Below are 23957 nucleotides of genomic sequence, written 5' to 3'. Positions count from 1 at the left end.
TGATGGTTTTTTTCAGAGCCCCGTTAAAATGGGTCTCTGTCATCAAGGGGGGGGTGATGTCATGACCGGCTTTGCCGTGCTGCTGGGCAGCTTGTTGTTGTCTGTGTTTTATGGTTGCCGTCTGTCTGTCTGTCTTAGTCCAACAGGTGGAGCTGTAGGCTGGCCGTGAAGGTTAATTGATGACCTGTTAAAAGAGGCCTTCCAGGAGCTCGCCGGTCTCTCTTTCCTCTTCGGGCCGTCGGTCCGTGTGGCTGGTGGCTGCCTCGCTCGTCGCATTTACCTCCTCCCACCACCCGTTTCATTCTACTGATGAACACTACACTTTCGGTTAACCACTACACTTACTGATACACTTATTTCTGTTAAATAAACACTCTTTGTTAAATATAGCGATCGGTGTGGTCTCCCCTTTCATGTTGCGATCACTGTATGAGCCAAGTGGTCGTAACACAAAGTGACATAGCCGACTACACAGTAAGTTGTATCTACAGTAAAGAGTGAGATAGTGAGCAACTCTAAAAACGTACACATGTGGTGGGAGATGACTCGATGGTGACTATAACTCTTGGAGGAGAGCACTATGGAGAGCACAGTCGAATGACTTGAATTGAAATCAAATATGGGACGACTTCTGTCCATGGTCATGTGCACACTAGCCTAACCAGACATCTGCAACTTTTACACCGTCCAGACTGCATGCGCTCTACTCGACCCTGACAGCTGCTGAAAAAGGTTTGAATCAACGATGAATCAGTTTTGACTGCTAAATTCTGCGTTATGTTCTGCAATGTGTACATCCGAGGGTTAAAGTCATCGGTTCATTTCTTGATTGCCGTTTTGACAGTGTCCACCTGGACATTTTAGTCATATTGGCTAATTCTTCTTAATTATTGTTTTCCTGGAATTTTTTTTTTATTTATTTAATTTTATCATCGTTATTTTGTTTTAAGGAGATACAAATTGTGCTTATCAACCTTGAATGACATGGTAATGAAATTATATCACATTATTTTGGCAGTAAAATTTGGGGCGTTTTTTTCTTGTAGTGGGCGGGTTTTGGTGAGCATGGCTGCTTCTATGGTTATATATTCAAGGCGAGAAACAGGTTTTTATTTATTTAAATAAAACTAAATAAGATGCCAAACAAATTAATTTAAAGTGAAAAAGCCTACATTTCTCATTCGGCACGAATCCAAGTGTTTCATTATTTGTGAATCAAGCTAAACTATTAGGCCTGTTATGTAGGCTAAGCTTGTACTTGGCATTATTGACGTAAAATATCATTTTCCCATATAACAGCACAGAGGCCGTGGTCACGCTAAACACAGATTATATTACAGACTATTCAAATTGAGTGGTGTAACATTTTATATGTTTGGTTGACTGTATTTTATTTTAATAATGAACAGGCTGCGATATCAAGTTAGCAATTCAAGATTTGTGTGTGTGTGTGTGTGTGAGGCGGCGGCGCGACCACTGGATTTTTTCCTTCCAAGAGAGTTAACTCTTACTCCGTAATTTATGGTCATACATATAAAAGCAAGACATAATTTATAAATTTACAAAAGATATTCAGATTTTGTAAAATAATGAAAACAAACAGAATGTCTCCGTTTCCTTTATAGATTTTGGGAGCGCGCCACAATGAACTGAAACTCAGCACGTTTTCTTTTGTTTTTTAATCTGTAATATTTAAGTGACACATATTTTTAATATATCTGTCTAATATTTATTTTTCCCAATAAAACATTAAATAATAAGGTTTTGGTTTAATTCAATTAACACAAAAATACGACAGAATTGTCACGTCAAAGCTCTTATTTTTTGAAAGAGGTCATACATTTACACAACAGATTTTTGTGTGTGTCTTTTGTGACATTACACTGCAGTTTTTAGCTTCTACATTCCAGTGTGTCCAGCCTGACTCTTAACCACAACTGGAATAACTTTATGTTATTATGCCTATTTATGTATTTGTATTATATATTCAGAAGTCTCGGCCTAATAGTTCAGCCTGATCTCAAGGCAGTTTGTACGGCGGTGCATTGCTGCCATATACATATTATTTTTTCGACTCTATTATGTCGTAATAACGAGATGTTAATGTCATTTTAACGACATCTTTTCTCGTAATAATGAGATGCTATATTATGTCGTTAAAACAATATATTTTCTACGCCTTTTAAGGACATGTGTAGTCATGTACAAAATATGCCTTCATCTACATAAAATATATATTGCCTATCATGTCTTTATCATACTTCTACGTTTGAAAAGCTGAAGCAAAGAAGCAGCCCCCAATACACATTATACTATAATGTACTATAAGACAGTCATGTTAAAAGATCAAATTCTGTACACCTTATTAATAAAGCATAAGTAGCCTACAGAATAGCAGATGAGCCCAGAATACGAGCGCATTGCGTTTAATTACATGTTAAGCGTCTTCGGGAGGACGGGGGACTGTCACGTGTAGTTGTAGATAACGTGTCCGTTCATGTTTGGACTTTCAGTTTCTTTTTTGATTGGTTCCTGTTTTCCTTTTCTTTTTCCGCCACTCCTTTGTTTCTATGATTACTATCATGGAGTTCATTTGTCCCAGCTGTGCATGATTAATTATCTCGTTTCTGTTTGCTATATAAGATGCACCCTTTCTTTCAGTCTTTGTCTGATCTCCGTTGTGTTTATGTGTGTTTTCCCTGTCAGCTTGTTCCAGAGTAATATTATTAAAGTTTGAGTTTGTACCTAATCGGAGTCTTCAGTCTGTTCCTGAGGAAACCACAGTGTGACAACATTGTTTGTAGTTATTTGGATTTTTTGTTTAAAAAAAATTAAGTTAATCAAAAAGATTGTGATAATTTGTGATTTAATCATGTATAAAACATAGTTTCAACTGACCATAGAAATTTGATTTGTTCAAACTCACTTGAGAAAAAGTAAATTGATTAATTTTTTTACTTTGATCCGACACATTTTTTTCAGTGATTACATAAAAGCTGATATAACAAATTAAAACTATCCATCACATAAAAATATGGAAAAATTGTAAAAGAAGGTTAATGTAATGAACAATAAAGAGTCATGAAACCCCCCTCTTTCAGCTCAAGTCGACCTCACAATCATTCTGTAAAATCCTCTTAAATGTGTGTGTGTGGCAGAGCAAGACATGAGAAAGAGAGTGTGTGTGGTAGAGCAAGACAGGAGAGAGAGAGAGGGACGAGCAACAGTCATCTGTAGTGATGTATGTCTCGAGAACGGTCTTGGTCTCGAGACCACTTTAACGTGGTCTCGGTCTTGTCACAGCCTTGACGGTCTTTGGTCTTGGTCTTGTCTTGGTCTCGGACCTCTCGGTCTTGTCTAGGTCTCGCTGTCTCAGACCGACATAGTGGTCGGGGGATTTAGCAGTACAATACTACAATATCCACGACGACACAACGTTCGATAATGCAACATTATTATCCGCAACGTAACAGATTGAAGCACGCGTCCGAGTGAAGACAGTGCGGCGTGTACGCGAGGCGCGAGCCACACGAGAAAACACTTTATCCGCACCACTGATCGCGGCGGCAACGAGCACTTTGATCACTTGATTTAAAAAACACGTATCAGTGACATGATGGGTTTTAACTTCATTCAGGAGATTTTGGGTAACTGCACAACTGACAGATGACTTTGAGCGCACCGCCAACGGTGTGTGTGTGTGTAACCATAGCGACAAAACGACCAACTTTCGGATCCTGCACTTAAGCCTATAATTTCGTTTTTAAACATTTTATTATGAATTTAAAAGTTGCAGAATGGATTCATTTGGAGACTCCGAAATCAGCAGAGATAGGCAGGCATTTGCTTAGATGAATTTGTGTCTTTGATATCTGTGTGTGTGTGTGTGTGTGTGTGTGTGTTGTTTGATTACAGTATTGTATTTAAGATGGCGTTAGACTAAATAAATGGTCTTTTAAATATCATCTGCATATCTCCGTTGTGTTGACTAAACATTAGGCCTAATCCAAGTTTATAATTGTGTATCTTTAATTTGATGTTACGATTTCATCTACACATTAAGTATAATTTCAATTGGTTACATATTTCTCATTCTTTAGACAGTTGTTGGAGGAGCAAGATGGTGTTGGAGGTGTTTGATGTTTTGTCAGATGAACCAGTCAGTACCAGTCATGTCAGTCCTCAACAGTACACAAAAGTTAAGGGAGTCTCAATCCTCTAATAGTGCAGTAACAGCCATCATGCAATTGCTACACATAGTTGATCTCACCCAGTCTGCAAAAACATTTACAGTGAGCTCACAGTCACACACATGACATGGTCTGTCTATGTATTGTTCTGCCTGTGTAGTTGAAGTAATAGGCTACCGTCTAATATGTATTGAATGTAAACTGCGGCTGAACCCTAGTATGCTGCTGTTCTTGAATTCAAACAAGTTATTGCTTAGCTTCAACACTAGTCTGTTTTTTTTTTTCCCTCCGGTCTCGACTTGGTCTTTGTCTTGACTTGGTCTGTCTTGGTCTTGGTCTTGTCTTGGTCTCGATACCCTCTGGTCTTGGTAGTGTCTTGGTCTCGGTTTAGGCGGTCTTGACTACAAGTCTAGTCATCTGTCAGCGGCCCATGCCGGAGCTCACTACATATCAGGGGGAAACTGGAGGATTTTACAGCGGACAGTTAAATTCCTACCAAATCATTGAACACAATCTGTATTTTCCCTTTAACAGTATAGATGTTTATATACAGTCACTATAAATGCATCTATAATAATTTTCTCATACAAATGTCATAAAAACCAGTTGCGTAGAACACAAATCTTCAGGACAGATAGTGACAGAGAAGATAGATATTCTCATAGCTCTCCACAGAAAAATGATTGTTACACACACACACACACACACACACACACACACACACACACACACACACACACACAGTTTGATTGTGTCTGTAGTTTCTGGCCAACCAAACGCCCGCAGTAAGACTCGGCCTGACAGCATCACGGGGGAAGCCTGCAACACACTCAACTCTTGCACCATGGACACACACACTTGCGACCCATGAACGCCTCTCTAAACTACTGCCTGATTTTGCAGATTGAAGCGTCTGTCATAGAAAAACACCATGTGCTGTCATGAAAAAGAGAAATGTCTTCTCAGAGGATAAGAACCTCCAGCCTCATTAATAATACAGACACTGACGTGTCATCGATGTACTATAGTGTTTCTCCAGGTCATAATCTGTGACACTGACATGATGAGGTAGACTTTAAACCTGGAGAAAAATCTCTAGTTTCCAGTTTCCCCTAAAATCAAAATGAATGGACTGTGTTAATCCTGACTGTGCTGAGACTGAGTGTGTTTAAAGTAAAGGGTGTTAAATGTATATCACAATGTCAAAGTGTCAGAGATGGGAAGTAACGAAGTACAAATACTTTGTTACTGTACTCAAGTAGATTTTTCAGATATTTTTACTTTTACTTTTACTCCTTACATTTTTAACACGAATATCGGTACTTTCCACTACAAGACGACTCGACAGATTCTGCGGCATTCATTCGCGGCAAATCATTGCGGCTTGATGGCGGTAACGTTAGCACATAGTAGTATGGACGGCGACATCATTGAAAATGAAGAAAACGGAGATCCCAGAGATTCGGCAGACAAGCAGCAAGACATTCCCAATCATCCTTTGAGGTTTACATTTGATCACTTGCGGTCTCTCTCTCCCTGTCCGTCCCAGACACACACACACGTTTTTTCACTCACTCACTGTCCTACACACAATTACGTTAATTAATTTGATGAATTTGATCATGTTGTTTTAATAGCTTTGCTTGCAATTAATGAAATAATAGTTATTTCCCTGCATTTTATTTCATTTTGATTATACTTTATGAATTCACAGAGACAGTTTCATGTGAGAGTCACGTATGATCTTACCACAGTTCCTCCAGTTTACAGTGAGGATTCGCCAGTCCAGCAGAGAACAGCTTCACTCCTGAGTCTCCTAGTTTATTCTCAGACAGACCCAGTGTTCTCAGGTGTGAGGGGTTTGATCTCAGAGCTGAAGCCAGAGCAACACAACCTTCATCTGTGACACCACAATCACCCAACCTGTAGAGAACAATTACACACTCTTCATTCTCAGACCAAAACAGAAATCTTTGTTTTTCTTAATAGTGTTTATAATTTGTGCAATATCTATTTTTTAAAACAATGAATTAAATATATCAGTAAGTTTAACTGTTATTCTAAGAGATTATGTCTCTATGTGAGGGAGAAAGATCATATAAAACTGATCAAATGAAATACATTGAAAACATCAGTTTTTTCACTAAATATAAATGTATTAACATTTAAATTACTTTTAAATTAATATAAAAAAGTCTACATATAAATGTTTATATACATACATTATAAATGCATATATTTTAAAATACATTTCTCACACATATATCATAAAAAACGGTTAAGTAGATTACAAATCAGGTCAGATAGCTGGAGGGTTTAAAAGCTGAAGTGTGACTCATATTTTTTGTTAAACCATTAATTTATAATGTTTAAGTAAGAACTGTTATGGTTTAACAGTGATGCTTGTTCTCAGTGTGACTTACTGAGCGTATCTAGTTGCTGTAACCACAGGCATCAGCTTCTGGAGAACTTCATCTGCTGTGTTCTGTGTGACACTAATCGAAAATAAAAAATAAACAAGTTAATTATTCATGCCAACAATAATAATAATAATCATAATAATTCATATCATAAGTAAATAATACATTATACCTTCCTAAATACCCTCAAATATGTTTTTTAATCAAACACTGCTTTATAAAGGACATGTAAAAAAGTTGTTTTAGTATCTATAACTGTAGAAGCCTCGTATTCAGCCGTCACAGATTTGTTTTTTCTTTTTCTTGTCAGTGTTGCTGTGGCAGGTCTATTAGTCTGCATTTACACCACTACACTATCTTGACATATCAGATTATTTTGTCAGATTATTTTATTTTGTAAAAGTCTTTTTGTACCTGCATCAGCAAATTATTCGTAAAAATTAAGTTTAAGAAAAAGTTCATCATAACCGCGTTCTCGATCTGCTTAATTGCAGTCGTCGAGATGGATGCTGAGGAGTTGAAAAAAAGAATAGCTAGTGGAGATTGTAAAGTTGTCGACAATACGTCATCAAAAATCAAGTCCAGTGTGAGGGAGAAATTTGGAGTTATCTGAAGAAAATATTGTGAAAGGCTTTGCTGCATTTTCGTGTTGGATAGCAGCAAATGTGGAACTTCATCGCTGAGGAAACACGCAGATAACTGTGGCAACAAACCAAGCCGTTCTGTCGAACAGTATTCTTCAAATTTAACACTGTTCAGTATGTGTGTTGTACAGGGCGTGTTTGAACCCAAAATTGTCAGATGTATGCTAGCTGAAATTGGGTGGCAGATCTAGTGTTGTAGCCGCGTCTGTTCGATTGGTAAAATGTTATAAGGCTACTCAGTTTTGTGGTAACGTTAGCCATGTTCTTCATGTACCGGCCTTTTGACAGCTTCGGCTGAAGTTGTCGTGTAATAACTTCTGTATGACCTGGCAATAAACATTTTTGTAAGTGTGTCTATAATGTGATAGTCTAAACTGATTTTATTTCGGGTGCGGGTCGGATGTCAGTTCTATTTTAAGCGGGTCGGGTCGGGTGCGGATTTTAATTAGAGCTGCTGTCGGAAAACGGGTCGGATGCGGTTGTAAGCACTGCGGGTAAAATCGTACCCGTGCAGGACTCTGCCCCACGGTCACAGCACAAAAATACTATTAAAAATTAATTTAGGAAAAATACTTGCTATTAAATATCTTTATATTAACTGGCTTTTTTATTAATGCAATACAGTGAATGACAGCGTCTGTGTCTCCCAGTGTCTTACATTATTGTCAGTTTAGTGTTCAGTGATTAATTTACACAGAAAAACAAAAGATAACATGTATGCCTTCATCTCAGAATACATTACCTGTGTCTTAAATTTCATAATGAACGCAGATAAACTCAGTGCCGACTCGTTTTCCATCAGTTCTTTTACATGAATTAGAATGTGTGCAAAGGATTGTGGGAGATTGAAGAACACAAAGGATATACTTGATGCATCCTTCAAAATGAGCTGAATTAAAGACACAAAATGAAGTCTGTCTTCAAAACATCCTTCAAACTGAGACGGCCTTCAGAGGCGCTTGATGACGTGGCAGTCGAGATATGCAGACTTACTAGGCCATGGTTTGAGAAACACCGGCAAATTATGTACAATATCCCAGAAATCAATCTGTGTCCCGTGATTTAAACACCTCTGATCTCTTAGTTTCTCTTTGTTCATAATGTGTTAGACTGTAATGATTGTACTCAGTGTTACTTACCGATCATTTCTGTCTCCAATTAATCTCCTCAGGTCAAACCTCTGCAGTGTCTTCTCTGAGGACAACAACACAAACACTAAAGCTGACCACTGAGACGAGGAGAGTTTCACAGCACGTAATCCTCCAGACCTCATATGAGGTTGAGCTTCGTTCACTAGAGAAAGATCACCCAGTTCATTCAGACAGTGAAACAGATTCATGTATTTATCTGGAGAGGGATTCTCATTGATCTTTTCTTTAATATAGTCAACTGTTTTCTTATTGTTGTGAGAGCTGTTTGCTGTCTGTGTCTTTAGTCCTTGTAAGAGACTCTGATTAGACTCCACTGACAGACCCAGAAGGAAACGAAGGAAAAGGTCCAGATGCCCATTTTTACTGTCTAAAGCCTCATCCACAGCTCTCTGATGGAGATCAGATAGGGAAAAGTCTCCATTAGTTGGTTTGGTAATCTGGTCAAACACATTGATGTTATTGTTGATAAAGGAGAGATGCACATAATAGAGCTGCTAGATGTTCCTGAATGCTCAGATGAACAAAGCAGAAGACTTTCCCCTGACACAAGCCCAACTCCTCTCTGAAGATCTGAGTGCACAATCCTGAGTAAACTGATGCTTCTGTCTCATCAATGCCACACTCGCTCAGGTCTTCCTCATAGAAGATCAGGTGGCCTTTCACAAGCTGCTGGAAAGCCAGTTTCCCCAGTTTGAGAATCATGTCTTCATCTTTCACTTTCTTCTCATAGTCCTTCTCATGCTTGATGTTGGTCTGAATGAGCAGGAAGTGTGTGTACATTTGAGTGAGAGTCTTGGGAATCTCTCCTCTCTCTGCTTCACTCAACATCTCCTCTAGAACAGTGGCTGAGATCCAGCAGAACACTGGGATGTGGCACATAATAAAGAGGCTCCTTGAGGACTTCAGGTGTGAGATGATCCTGTCGGACAGACTCTGATCACTGATTCTCTTCCTGAAGTATTCCTCCTTCTGTGTGTCACTGAAGCCCCGTACCTCTGTCACTCGATGGACACACTCAGAGGGGACGAGATCCGCTGCTGCTGGTCTGGAGGTGATCCAGATGAGAGCCGAGGGAAGCAGATTCCCCACAATGAGGTTCGTCAGCAGCTCGTCCACTGAGGCTGATTCAGATTTATTACACAGTTTCACTTCGCTCTTAAAGTTCAGAGTCAGACGACACTCATCGAGACCATCAAAGATGAACAACACTTTATATTCATCACTGGATATTTCCATTTCTTTTGTTTCAGGGAAAAAGCGATAAAGAAGACCTGAAAGACTGAGTGTTTTGTCCTTCATCAAGTTGAGCTCTCTGAAAGCGAGTGGAAGTATGAGCTGGACGTCCTGATTCTCTTTCCCTTCAGCCCAGTCCAGGATGAACTTCTGCACAGAGACTGTTTTTCCAATGCCAGCGACTCCCTTTGTCAGCACAGTTCTGATGGGTTTGTCTTGTCCAGGTAAAGGTCTAAAGATGTCATTGCATTTGATCGGTGTGTCCTTTGTTTCTGCTCTCCTGGACTGTGTCTCAATCTGTCTCACCTCATGCTCATTATTGATCTCTCCACAATCACTCTCTGTGATGTAGAGCTCTGTGTAGATCTCATTCAGGAGTGTTGGGTTTCCCTGTTTTGATATTCCCTCATACAAACACTCAAACTTCTTTCTCAGATTTAGTCTCAATGTGTTGAGGACTTCAGCAGGTTTAGAGTCATTGCTGTAAGATTAAAATATCATATTATTACACAAGTTAGAGAAGTAAATAGCCATAATTTACAAAACTATTTATGGGACACAGAACATCATTAGGTTTCTGAAATGTGTTAATCATTAATCATGTGTTTGAGTGATTTGTGATGTGAATTGCAGCACCAAAAATTAAACAACGACAACAAAAAAGTCCTGCATTTTACCTGAAACCAGGATACATGCTTTCATTAAAGTCTTGTGGTTGAATCACAGGCTTGTACACAGTTTTGTTTTTAACTGGTCTGGATAGAAGGTTTGACCTTAAATCAGAATGAAGAGGGTAAAATATCAGGCACACTGATACTGATGTAATTGTGTCATTAACTGAGCAACAGACCAACAGCTTTTACAGTGAGTGAATGTATTAACAATACAATACATAGAGCTTTACACAAGAGCACAATGATAATCATTAATAGTGACTGAAACTAGCAAGATTGTAACTCATTAAACTGCTGTATATTAATAACAATTTCATAAAAAAACAAATACAATAAGCACATCTTTTATAGAAATGATATACCTGAGATCAGACTGTTTGTCTCCACTCTTAAAGTTGAATGGCAGCTCCATAGAGTCGTTACTCTTCATAGACACACAGCTGGACTCTGGGTTTGAGCTCTTCTGCTGGACTGAACTGGTTTCAAAACTAATTAAAATATAAAGAATACAGACTTATAAAAGACCACATAAATGCTTTGCTTTAATACTTTTGCTTTAATGTCTGTAACTGTTTTGCACTGTGTTTCAAACTTTGATTACAATTATTTTGATAAATGAACTCACTGGTTTGCAAATGTTAAGAATTATTCAACAATTGTACCAAAGCGACTGAGAAAACCGGTAATATTAGGAATTCAAAACAAACCAATTGAAATCAACTAGTAGTAGTAGTAATGTAAGTAATGCAGTAATGTAATGTTTGTTGAAAGTACCTGCATCCTGGAGAAAATTCTCCATCTCTGGATCCTTGTGAATCAGCCATGATGAAGCTGCAGGAGAATCTGATGAGTTTGATCTCCTCCACTGACTCTGAATGAAAAACATTCAGACACTAAATTAAATGATTAAATTAAACAATCTTCATAATTTAGCTGAACATTTCTGGAGTGTGGGAGAAAAAGGATCATGACATGTGACTGAGTTAACTCAAGCTCATTGGGTCTTTACACACACAAACAAGACGACCGTTGGATTTAGAATTTAATGAAAAATAACTGACACCGAGAAACACTGATTGAACAAGTTCAGGTGAAAAAGAAAACAAACCCGGACCCACATCGACAGACACTGATCCGATAAAAAAAAAAAAAAACCCTGTTTGTTGACGTTTGTGTGAATTGGCCTATGTATGTTTACACATAAGCTAAACTTCTGAAGAATCACAAACATCACGAAACACAAAGGAAACATTGAAGTGAAAGAAACCCTTTATTAAAGGTTTCAAATCAAACAATCACGTAAAATGTCCTCCAGAGATTCATATTAATATGAGAAAGTCACACACGAACACTTACCTTGATCAAACTTTTAAAGATACAGGTTCTCAAATCCTCCAGCTTTAAAATCATAAAACTACACGTAAATTCCTTTATAATGGTTGATAAACACTTTGATGCTCTGTTTTTTCCGTGTCGTATTTCGCATTTTTCCTGCTTAAAATGGCAGTGTGACGAGAGAGAGAGACGTAGGCCGTTTCTCAATATGCATGCTATCGCTGGCCAAGCCACAGACAGTAAAATAAAGGGCCAAGCCCAAGTACTGTTCCAATTCAAAGTTCACATCTAGCCAAGGCCAGTTCAAATCCCCGGATGTGTTCTTGATCCGCCCCTTTTATCGAGGATGCATCGAGAGGTGACTAGTATGGCAAGCCGTTTTAACATTTAATCCTTAAAACCTACTAGTATCTAGCCTGGTTCTACCAGACTCTCGTACATTTCATTTGTACAGAGAGCCTGGCCTCTCTCCATTGACAAGCGTTAACTTCCTTGTAGGCGAGTACTCTGTTGAAGTTTAAAACTATTGGATCTGCAGAGACACTCTGGATCTGCCATAACCAATCGCTAACCTTTGGTCGTGACGTAACCCAACAACTCAAACTAGCGCACAACCTCAACGTCATCGTTCTCAGCCACTCCCTCTGTTCGCTGATTGGACCGCCAAAAAAATGATTGGAGAAAACCAAAGAATACACCACAATCCCAGACGTAGTACTGAAGGCAGTGGCGTGCACAGGGGGGGGGGCCGGGGGGGCTCAAGCCCCTGCCCCTTTTGTCTCAAAATGTATTGTGCCCCTCTCTGATAAATGTAAATAATAATTATTATTAAACTAAATATTATAATAAATAACAATACACTTACACACCATTGCCACGAACAATAATACGGTAATACAAACAAATATTAAATATAATTTTTTGGCGGAAGCATTTGGCGGAGGTGAAGTGGCAGTAGGCGGAGGTTTTTTTTTTCAGCGCTATGTACGCAGCAGTTCGCCGCGAGTCTTCAAACTGCAGGGGCAGCAGGTAATATTAAGCTAATACGGAAAAGTTACATTTATCCTACCATGCTACTGTAAAAGTTGCGGCAGCATGTGAGTTATGCTTAACAATTATAAAAGTATAACTCAATTTCAGCCGCATTCTGAGTCTGACAATGTCATTCGTTTTTGTCCAGGCCATAGCAAGTGTAATTAGCTTGGGGAAATACATCTAGTGAAAGGAAATTTCATGTCCAAGGAAAAGTCCATGTCCAGCTCTAAATTGTAAGGAATTTATATCTCTGATTTCATAGTACACTTTACAATGAGGTTTATTTGTTTATTATTCATATTAACTAACATTAACATTAACTAATCATGCAAAACAACTAAAAACATTACAGATCATGTACAAAGTAAAAAATCATCAATTGCCAGAAAGTATCCAAGGGTTGTTCACAGAAAGAGAATGCCAACATGACTTAAGGGGAACTTGTACAGTTCAAAAAGAACATAGGACCAATGCAAAATACCATTGCATTTCAGTTAAAGGTGTAAATCTACGGAATAGCTGTCATGAGGAATTAAAAATATGTGGGGCACTTCATAAGTTAAAGAAACTATTTAAAAAATAATGCACTGAAACTATATGAAACCATTTAAAGAATGATAAATGAACAAGCTGCTTTTGTTGTATTTGGATTATGCAATGGTATTGCATAAGAAATACTAATGTTTTTGTATTCTGTTTATATTTGTTTGTCAACATAATGATGTAAGACAATAATTATTTTTATTTTTATTTTTTATTAAAATATGAGATGTTTTAAAAAGGTAGGCATTATAAGCAAGAGCTACACCTGTTTCAGACTGTGCTGTTGTTTGTTAGCTCAACTGTGTCTGAAACTAAACTAAACATTTGTTAGGCTACTGTATAGGCCTATTTGTTAATCTTAGTTAATAATAATATAACTTTTAATTGTTTGTTCATGTTATGTCACAGTCAGTGCATTAACTAATGTTAACAAATACAACTTTTGATTTTAATAATGTTTTAGTAAATGCTGAAATTAATATTAACTAAGATTAATAAATTGTGTAGAAGTGTAGTTCATTATTAGTTCATGTTAATAAATTTAACTAATGAAACCTTATTGTAAAGTGTTACTGATTTCATGATAGCTAACACTTTATTGAATACATAGGCCTACAATTTATAACATCAACATAACTAAACATGAATTCCTCATAATTACCGACTTGATTCTCTGTTTTGTTTGGTAATGTAAATAATAATTAGTTATATTATCATCATTTCCGAGAGAGGCTCTCTGACCGACTGCTGCTCTCCATCGAGTGAGATATTCCAAATAATTGTGAGGAAGTCATTAAAATATATAAAACACAACAGACAGACGGATACTGCTTTAAATACAGGTGATTTATTTAAAAAATAAATGTTTTTTAAAAAAAGTGCCCTTTTTGGTCCTTCCGCCCCTGCCCCGGAGGAGGTCTGTGCACGCCACTGACTGAAGGGAAATAAAATTGAGCGGAAGTACGCAGGAGGGCGGAGCCAGGCTAACTAGTATCTATTTTCATGCTACTAGTACTTATTTTTTAGATACTAGTATCTCTTCCATTAAGTACTAGTGCATATTCATTAGCTACTAGTGCTTATTCTTTAGATACTAGTGCCTATTCTTTAGATACTAGTGCTTATTCTTTTGGTACTAGTACCTTTTTAAAGATACTAGTACTTATTCATTAGATACTAGTGCCTATTAAATTGGTACTAGTACTTATTCATTAGATACTAGTACTTATTCATTAGATACTAGTACTTATTCATTAGTTACTAGTATTTATTATTAGATACTAGTACTTATTAATTAGATACTAGTACTGCCGTGCAAAGGCAAAAGACAGTAACTTCGTTTTTGGTCGAAAATGAGTTATTTATATTTTTGGCACATTCAAGACCTCCTTTATCATGTGGATAAGTATCTTGAATCAATTCCGTTGTTTTTTCGAGAAAATAATGAGTTATCTTAACAGTAACTTCCAAAAGCCCATGAGAAACAAAGGCAGAACACCGTAACATCAGTGACCGCTCTTTGGCTTTGTTTTTGAACGCTCAAATTGAGTTACGGTGCTCTGCCTTTGTTTAGCCGCGCGTCAATATGAAGTTACTGTGCCGGTGTTCTATCAAATAATGCTACCTACCAGATTGTACGGTGTAGTCTGTGTACTTTGTACAGCTGCCATCAGTTCCTGTAACTTCTGATGTCCTCAGAGCTTTGTCCTAAACAAACGCGGTCAGAACATTTAGTATGGTCTGAACCCACTCCATCGACAAACGTGCGATATCGATCGCGAAGGATTATGCAGAGGTGACAGAAAAATTTTACACATTGCCGTATCAGATGAATACAACCAAGAATTAAAGCCCCGCCTCACTCAGTTTGGGTACTGGACCTGGTTGAAACACTCATGCATCTAGCTGGCAGAGTGCCAAAATTTCGCCGGCGCCTTCAGCCCCGCCCTGAACACAGTCGAGCCAACGCTGGACTAATATATCTATGGACGTGTTTTGTCATATCAAATGTATTAATAATGCCATCAGAATGCAACCAAAGTACAGGATAGCAATAAGTAGATGGCTATAAATAATTGTAAATCATACAAAATAAATGCCATGATCACTAGATTTTATACAGGTGTTACTATAATGATTTTGTTAATGGTGATCAGCAACCAAATATTGATAATGTGGAAGTTACTGCCTTTTGCCTTGGCATGACTTCTCACTTTTTGCTGACAATACAAAGATAGTGGTCAAAAGTCAAGTTTGAGCTCAAGATTTTTTTATGTAGGTATAATTTTCATTACTAAAACATCTATTTGCCAGATTTCCAGTGTCCTACCTATAATTAATTTGGCGGGACAACTAAAAATCTTTAAAGTCATTTTTCTCAGTTCCACACTCTAGCGACCTACACATCAAGATGTTGGGTCTGGCAACTCACCATAGACACGGCTCAATCCGAGGGGCGGGATAAACGGCTGTCTTTCAAATTCCCTCTGCACGCAATAGGATAGCGCTTCAACCAACCAGAGCGTTTTCCCAACAGAGGAGCTAGTTGATAGATTCAACTTTTGCCATATCTGGCCGGCAAAACTACGAACACATCTTCCTTTTTTTAAGAATGACTTAAGTGCTGTTCTATGCTCTTTTCTCAAAGAAAAACCTAACTCCAAGTCCTCCAGAGTCGCGGACAAAGCCGATTCGAAAGACTGTTCTCCAGCAGCAGCCGTCATTCTTTGTTTTCAAGTGGCAGGTAACCGTCGCAACTCTGTCATCATCATGTTAAGCCCGCCCCGCCTACTCTATACACGACGTGATTGGCCTGACCCAATTTAGGTTTTTGCAGCTCGAAAGTCAATGGAGAGTTGCTAGACTGCCCTGGCTGCAAAATACATTTTGCTGCCACTAGGGTGCGTCTAGATTTCTAGGCTATTTGTAGGGCAGAGTAGGGGTATAACGATACCCTCATGTCACGATTCAATACATATCACAATACTGAACTCACGATACGATATTATTGTGATACTCCAATATCTATGGTAAAAGGTTAACAAAATTTTTTACTGTTGATTAAAATGCTAAGTTTTATATTATTGTGGGTGTAAATGAATAGGCTTGGTACTGGGAACCAATGCACAGGACAATAGTGACACCAGAATAAAAATATTTGTGATTCTGAAGCTGAAAACAGAATTATTTTAGACGAATATGCTTGCACTCTGTCACTGACTAGATATATTTAAAATAATGTTGGCCACTTTTTACTGGTAACGTAAGACATTTGGCATTATCAGGACCCACAAATATTCCCCCATTGCATTATTATACATTATATTCAACATTATGTAGTTTAATGCAGTGCTGACACTAAAACTCTGTAAACTGTAATTTTTATTTTGAGTGAAAAATCCACAATACATTTTGTCACTATCCACAATACATGTTATTGCATTTTTGTATTGTGATATATTGTGACACAATTTATTGTTACACCCCTAGATACTAGTACCTATTAAATAGATACTAGTACTGTCACGTCACTCGTTCAGGAATAAGGACCCAAAAGGAATTCAAAATAAACAGTTCTTTAATGGAAATAAGGCAGGCTGCGTAGCTGTCAAACAGAATGTCTGTTGTTGTAGAAAATAGGATGAACACAAAGTCTCTTAATGTATCAACTGAAGAACAGTCCCGTAAAGGTACTCAGCATACAACTCAGCATTCGGCAGCATCAAGTCAAAACTGGGCTTGGGGTCCGTCTCTCGTCGTCAGACACAGAGTAGCTGGGCAGAGAAAAGCTTCAGCATTAAACAGTCCAGACAGCGCGTAGCTTCCAGATACACATGTACCAAAACCAGGCTTAGACTGGACAGGACTAGACAAGACAAGACAAGATTCTCCCAGGTAAGCTCCGTGACGTAAGAAACATTGACAATAATCCGGCAGAGGAAAATGGGAAAAGGGGTACTAGAAGTAGGAACGCTAATTAGAGGAAAGTGGAAGCAGGTGAAGAGATAGATTGAGCAAAGAGAAGAATGATGGGAAACAGCTGGCGTAGAATGAATGAGCGTAATAGTAAGTGGGTGTGTCTGGGCAAGTAGTGTGTGAATGAAGAGCGAGTGTGTGTGTGTGTGGTGGGTGTGTCAGAGAGATGAATGAATCAAAGAAACAGACCACAAGGGGGAGACAGAGACAGAAGAGAATACCGGGATCATGACAGTACTCCCTCCTCAAGGAGCGCCCCCTGGCGCTCCCGAGGATTGAGACTGGCGAGTGCGGTAGAAGTCCTCAATCAGCGAGCGGTCCAAGACGTTCCGGGAGGGGATCCAACTCCTCTCCTCAGGTCCGTATCCCTCCCAGTCGACGAGGTACTGGTGGCCACGACCCCGTGGACGGACATCTAATAACCTACGTACGCGGTAGACAGGACCCTCATCAACGTGAATAGGAGGGGAAACCTGGCGAGGGGGGGGCGCGGACGACGGGCTTGATGCACGAGACATGAAACACTGGATGGATGCGCCGGAGGCTGGGAGGCAATCTAAGCTTAACCGCGACAGGACTGATGATCTTGGAGATAGAATATGGCCCAATGAATTTAGGAGCCAATTTGCGGGAAGGAGATCGTAACGGAAGGTTAAAAGTGGAGAGCCATACCCTTTGACCGCAGGTGTATCTAGGGCTCTTAGTACGACGACGATTAGCAGCACGACGAGTGCGAGAACGAGAATGACACAGTGCCGACCTCACCCTTCTCCAGGTCTTCTTACAACGCTGAATAAACGCCTCGACGGACGGGACATTGGTTTCTGTTTCTTGGGATGGAAATAGAGGCGGTTGGTACCCAAGACAGCTGTGAAAGGGAGACAAGCCAGTGGCGGAGGACGGAGAAGAATTGTAAGCATACTCTGCCCATGGGAGTTGATCTGCCCATGAGGAGGGGTTACGGAACGCAAGACTGCGGAGAATACGACCAATAACCTGATTAGCGCGCTCGGCCTGACCGTTGGTCTGCGGGTGAAAACCAGAGGACAGACTGGGTGAGGCACCGATCTGACGACAAAATTCCTTCCAGAACAGTGACGCAAATTGAGGTCCACGATCGGACACGACATCCGAGGGGAGTCCGTGAATCTTGAAAACATGATTCACGACTACTTGAGCGGTCTCTTTAGCGGACGGAAGCTTGGGAAGGGGAATGAAGTGAGCTGCTTTAGAAAAGCGATCTATGACAGTAAGAATTACAGTGTTGTCTCTGGACACCGGCAGTCCAGTAATGAAATCCAGCGCGATGTGTGACCACGGGCGAGAAGGAATGGGTAAGGGTCTAAGCAGACCAGCAGGTGGCGAATTACTAGACTTAGTCTGAGCACAAATAGAACAGGCGGCCACAAATTGACGAATATCGCGCTCGCGGGTAGGCCACCAGAATTTCTGACGGATTGCTGCAACGGTGCCCCTGACTCCAGGATGAGCAAACAGCTTGGAGGAGTGACCCCACTGCATGACGGCTAAGCGAGTGGAGACAGGAACAAAGAGTAGGTCTCGTGGACATTGGCGAGGAATAATAACCCGAGAAAGAGCTCGTTTAACTATACGTTCGATTCCCCAGATGGAGGAGCCAACGATGCAACCCTGTGGGAGGATCTCTTCCCTAACAGGGGTTCCCTCGGGGGAATCGAATTGGCGTGAGAGAGCGTCAGGCTTAATGTTCCTAGAGCCAGGGCGATACGAAATGGAAAAATCAAAACGATCGAAGAACAAGGACCAACGTGCCTGACGAGCATTAAGTCGTTTAGCAGATCGAATGTACTCGAGGTTTTTATGATCGGTCCAGACAATGAATGGGAGGGGGGAACCCTCGAGCCAATGACGCCATTCCCCCAAGGCCAATCGGATGGCTAGAAGCTCACGATTACCAACGTCATAGTTTCGCTCGGATGGAGAGAGACGGTGAGAATAGAATGCGCACGGGTGAATCTTATCATCAGTGGATGAACGTTGTGAAAGAATGGCTCCAACGCCCACCTCTGATGCGTCAACCTCCACGATAAATTGCTTGGAGGGATCGGGGGTCGCAAGAATGGGAGCTGACGTAAACAAGAACTTTAAACGATCAAAAGCGGACTGGGCTGAGTGCGTCCATTCAAAACATGACTTGACCGACGTGAGCGCGGTAAGGGGGGCGGCGACCTGGCTAAAGTTGCGGATAAATCTTCGATAAAAATTTGCAAAGCCCAGGAAACGCTGTAGGGCGACTCGTGAATCGGGAACCGGCCAATCAGTGACAGCACGAACCTTGGCAAGGTCCATGCTGACCCCGTCAGCAGAAATGACCGATCCTAAAAACGTGACAGACTGGGCATGAAAGGTACACTTCTCGGCCTTTACAAAAAGACGATTCTCCAACAACCGTTGGAGTACACGGCGTACGTGCTGTACGTGAACCTGGAGAGATGGGGAGAAGATTAGTATGTCATCTACATAGACAAATACGAAGATGTTTAACATATCTCTTAAAACATCGTTGACCAGGGCTTGAAAAACTGAAGGAGCGTTGACGAGGCCGAACGGAAGAACCTTATATTCAAAGTGCCCGAGGGGGGTATTAAACGCGGTCTTCCACTCATCCCCCTCTCTTATACGCACTAAATGATACGCGTTACGCAGATCTAGTTTCGTGAAAACCTTTGCGCCCTGAAGGATCTCGAACGCCGATGACATAAGGGGAAGAGGGTAGCGGTTCTTGACCGTTATGTCATTGAGCCCACGATAATCTATACAAGGGCGCAAAGAGCCGTCTTTCTTTTTCACGAAAAAGAAACCTGCGCCAGCGGGAGAGGAGGACGGAACAATAGTTCCCGCGGCGAGGGACTCAGAGAGATATTTCTCCAGAGCTTCGCGCTCTGGCGCGGACAACGAAAATAGTCTGCCCCGCGGCGGGGTCGTGCCAGGGAGGAGGTCAATACAACAGTCATACGGGCGATGAGGAGGGAGAGAAGCGGCCCGTGAACGACTAAAGACCGCCCGCAAATCCAGGTACTCCTCCGGGACTCCAGACAAATCGCCCGGATCCTCCTGAAACACAGAAACAGAAGAGACAGGAGGAACAGCAGACACTAAACACTTCACATGACAAGATAATTTCCATGAGAGAATGGACCCCTTGCCCCAGTCAATATGTGGATTGTGTTCCACGAGCCAAGGATGGCCCAAAACAACAGGAGTGTAGGGCGAATGAAAAATAAAAAAAGTAATTGTCTCTCTGTGATTTCCTGAAATCGTGAGACTCACCGGAATGGTGGCGCGGCTGACTTCTTCCAGCTTGCTACCGTCGAGGGCAAAAACAGGCGTACAGTCATTCAAATTAACTAAAGGAATGCCCTGTTCAATGGCCCAGGTCTCATCCAAAAAACTTGCCTCCGCTCCCGAGTCGATAAGGGCTTGACAGGTAACAGAGGATCCTGACCATTGGAGAGTGGCAGGGAAAGTAGTGCGTGAACTTGGCGGAGGGACAGAAACTGTAGTGCTCGCCAGAAGCCCTCCCCTTACTGACGAGCGTTGGCTTTTAACTTGCATGATGCTGCGAAATGACCGGCAGATCCGCAGTAAAGGCAGAGTCTGTTAATGATGCGACGCTCTCGTTCAGCCGTAGTGATGCAAATTCCTCCCAACTGCATGGGTTCGGGAGCCGAGCTGACGGGAGGGGTGATAGGAGAGACAGAGGGTGAGGCGAGCAGAGTCCTCTCCATGCCGCGTGCTCGACGCCGAAGCTCGAAACGTTTATCTATGCGGATGGCTTGGTCAATGAGAGCGTCAAGACGGGTCGGCATCTCACGGGAGAGAATCTCGTCCTTGATGTCTGTGTTGAGCCCCTCAATGAATCGAGCAACGAGCGCTGGCTCATTCCATCCGCAGGTAGTGGCGAGCGTACGAAACTCTATGGAGAAATCTGGAACTGACCGTTTGCCTTGACGGAGGGATGAGAGTAGACGAGAGGCCTCAACGCCATGTGAAGAACGATCAAACACTCGAGTCATCTCCTCCTTAAATGTCGAGTAACAACTGGTGCAATCCGAGTCGGCGTTCCAGACCGCCGTACCCCATTCACGAGCCCTCCCGGTGAGAAGAGAAACAACGTAGGCGATCCGGGTGCGATCCAGCGAATAGGTAAGCGGCTGTAGAGTAAAAACCACCTCACATTGAGTAAGGAATGAGCGGCATTCTGAAGGGTCGCCGGAGTAGCAGGGCGGACTGTTTATTCTGGGTTCTTGCGTTCCAGAGAAGCGAGGGTGAGGCTCCGAGCGAAGACCGTGGACCTGCTCCGAGAGATCCGACAGCTGACTCGCCAAGGATTCGACTGCTCGACGGGTAGTGGACAGCTCGTCCTGTTGGCGGCCCAGCATGGCTCCCTGGAATTCCACCGCTGACTGGAAGGAATGATCGGTTGCTGGGTCCATAGCTGGCCGGATTATTCTGTCACGTCACTCGTTCAGGAATAAGGACCCAAAAGGAATTCAAAATAAACAGTTCTTTAATGGAAATAAGGCAGGCTGCGTAGCTGTCAAACAGAATGTCTGTTGTTGTAGAAAATAGGATGAACACAAAGTCTCTTAATGTATCAACTGAAGAACAGTCCCGTAAAGGTACTCAGCATACAACTCAGCATTCGGCAGCATCAAGTCAAAACTGGGCTTGGGGTCCGTCTCTCGTCGTCAGACACAGAGTAGCTGGGCAGAGAAAAGCTTCAGCATTAAACAGTCCAGACAGCGCGTAGCTTCCAGATACACATGTACCAAAACCAGGCTTAGACTGGACAGGACTAGACAAGACAAGACAAGATTCTCCCAGGTAAGCTCCGTGACGTAAGAAACATTGACAATAATCCGGCAGAGGAAAATGGGAAAAGGGGTACTAGAAGTAGGAACGCTGATTAGAAGAAAGTGGAAGCAGGTGAAGAGATAGATTGAGCAAAGAGAAGAATGATGGGAAACAGCTGGCGTAGAATGAATGAGCGTAATAGTAAGTGGGTGTGTCCGGGCAAGTAGTGTGTGAATGAAGAGCGAGTGTGTGTGTGTGTGGTGGGTGTGTCAGAGAGATGAATGAATCAAAGAAACAGACCACAAGGGGGAGACAGAGACAGAAGAGAATACCGGGATCATGACAAGTACTTATTTATTAGATATTAGTGCTTATTTCACTAGTGACTAGTAACCTTTTTTTTTTTTTGCCATTGACTTCTATGGGGATCTGTCATTCAGATATCAACTATTCAGTTCTGACTAGTAAATGGCAAGCCATTTTAACATTTAATCATTTAAAATGACTAGTCTTTATTTTCATGCTGCTAGTACTTATTTTTAAATACTATTTTTTAGATATCTATTCCATTAATTACTAGTATTTATTCATTAGCTACTAGTGCTTATTCTTTAAGTACTAATGCCTATTCGTTAGATACTAGTGCTCATTCTTTAGGTACTAGTACTTATTCAATAGATACTAGTACTTATTCATTAGATACTAGTTCTTATTTATTAGATACTAGTACCTATTAAAAAGACACTAGTACTTATCCATTAGATTCTAGTGCCTATTAAATTGGTACTAGTACTTATTCATTAGATACTAGTATTTATTATTAGATACTAGTACTTATTAATTAGATACTAGTACCTATTAAATAGATACTAGTACTTATTTCGATAGTGACTAGTAACTATTCTTTTGTTACTAGTAACAAATTAAAAAAATTTGCCATTGACTTCTATGGTAATCTGTCATTCAGATATTAACTATTCAGTTCTGACTAGTATGTATTTGTAACGATCACCAGCTGGAGTGCCTCTGAGAGTCACCAGAGGGCATTCCACACCAGACTGATCACATCACAAACTCAACTTTCCATCATGCCGCTTACCTGGGACTTGTTTTGCCCCCTCGTGGGTTTTGTTTTCCCTGTTTTTCTGTAATAAACGTAGTTCACTTGCATACTGTCTGCATTTGGGTTCATCTCCTTGCACCATCATAACATATACTGACTTCTGATTCTTCTGCTGCCTGTCTCGACCCGGATTGTTCATTGGACTGTGATTCTTGCCGCCTGCCTCGACCCTTGCCTGTTATCTGTTTCTGCTTTGAGATTATCTCCATTGTTCTGACTGCCCCTGATTTACCCTGCCTGTTGATTATTCTAATAAAGCTGCAAATGGATCTTACTGCGTCCTCCACTTCGTAACAGAATACTTCGCCACTTCAGATCCAGCAGCCGAGAAAGAACCGAGACCCACCATGGACCCACTAATCAGTCTCTTCCGTCTCAGACAAGGTGACCGCCCGATTGAGAACTATGTGGAGGAGTTTTGTGAGCTCTGCCATGGAGTGGACCTCAACGATGCGGTCTTAAAAGACGCTATGGGCTTGATGACATGTTAGAGTACCTCATGCCTGACAACACCCCTCAATGGACTTTTATACAATATGTCGACCTCACTCTTCGGATAAGCGGCTCGTCGTTTACTGTGGGCTTTGTGGATGAGGGGTCCCACAATCTCACAGCATCCCCTGAGCCAGAGCTTCACGCCAGTCCAGCCGAGCCTGCACTTCACGCCAGTCCAGCCGAGCCTGCACTTCACGCCAGTCCAGCCGAGCCCGCACTTCACGCCAAATCTGCCGAAGCCAAGGCAGTATGCGTCATGCCCGCCGCCCCTGAGACTGAGAGCGTCATGCCCGCCGCGCCTGA

At 41.2% G+C, this 23957-nt stretch overlaps 1 protein-coding gene and 1 pseudogene across 2 annotated transcripts in view; both read right to left on the bottom strand.

Moving 5' to 3' along the window:
• LOC308691312 (protein NLRC3-like) overlaps nucleotides 1-11136 on the bottom strand; it is a 32699-nt pseudogene extending 21563 nt beyond the window's left edge. Inside the window, exons 1-6 of the transcript in view lie at nucleotides 11087-11136; nucleotides 10675-10800; nucleotides 10316-10411; nucleotides 8394-10119; nucleotides 6614-6685; nucleotides 5940-6113 (exon numbers count right to left, since the gene is read on the bottom strand). The product of the transcript in view is annotated as a protein NLRC3-like (transcript). The remainder of the gene's footprint in view (nucleotides 1-5939; nucleotides 6114-6613; nucleotides 6686-8393; nucleotides 10120-10315; nucleotides 10412-10674; nucleotides 10801-11086) is intronic.
• The window catches only part of LOC308690614 (NACHT, LRR and PYD domains-containing protein 3-like), a 195272-nt gene that overhangs the window by 35403 nt on the left and 135912 nt on the right, over nucleotides 1-23957 (bottom strand). The window lies entirely within an intron of this gene.

This window comes from Scardinius erythrophthalmus (genome assembly GCF_964197995.2).
Source record: "Scardinius erythrophthalmus genome assembly, chromosome: 5".
In the NCBI taxonomy this organism is placed as follows: Eukaryota; Metazoa; Chordata; class Actinopteri; order Cypriniformes; family Leuciscidae; genus Scardinius; species Scardinius erythrophthalmus.
This window is presented reverse-complemented; position numbering and strand designations above follow the sequence as displayed.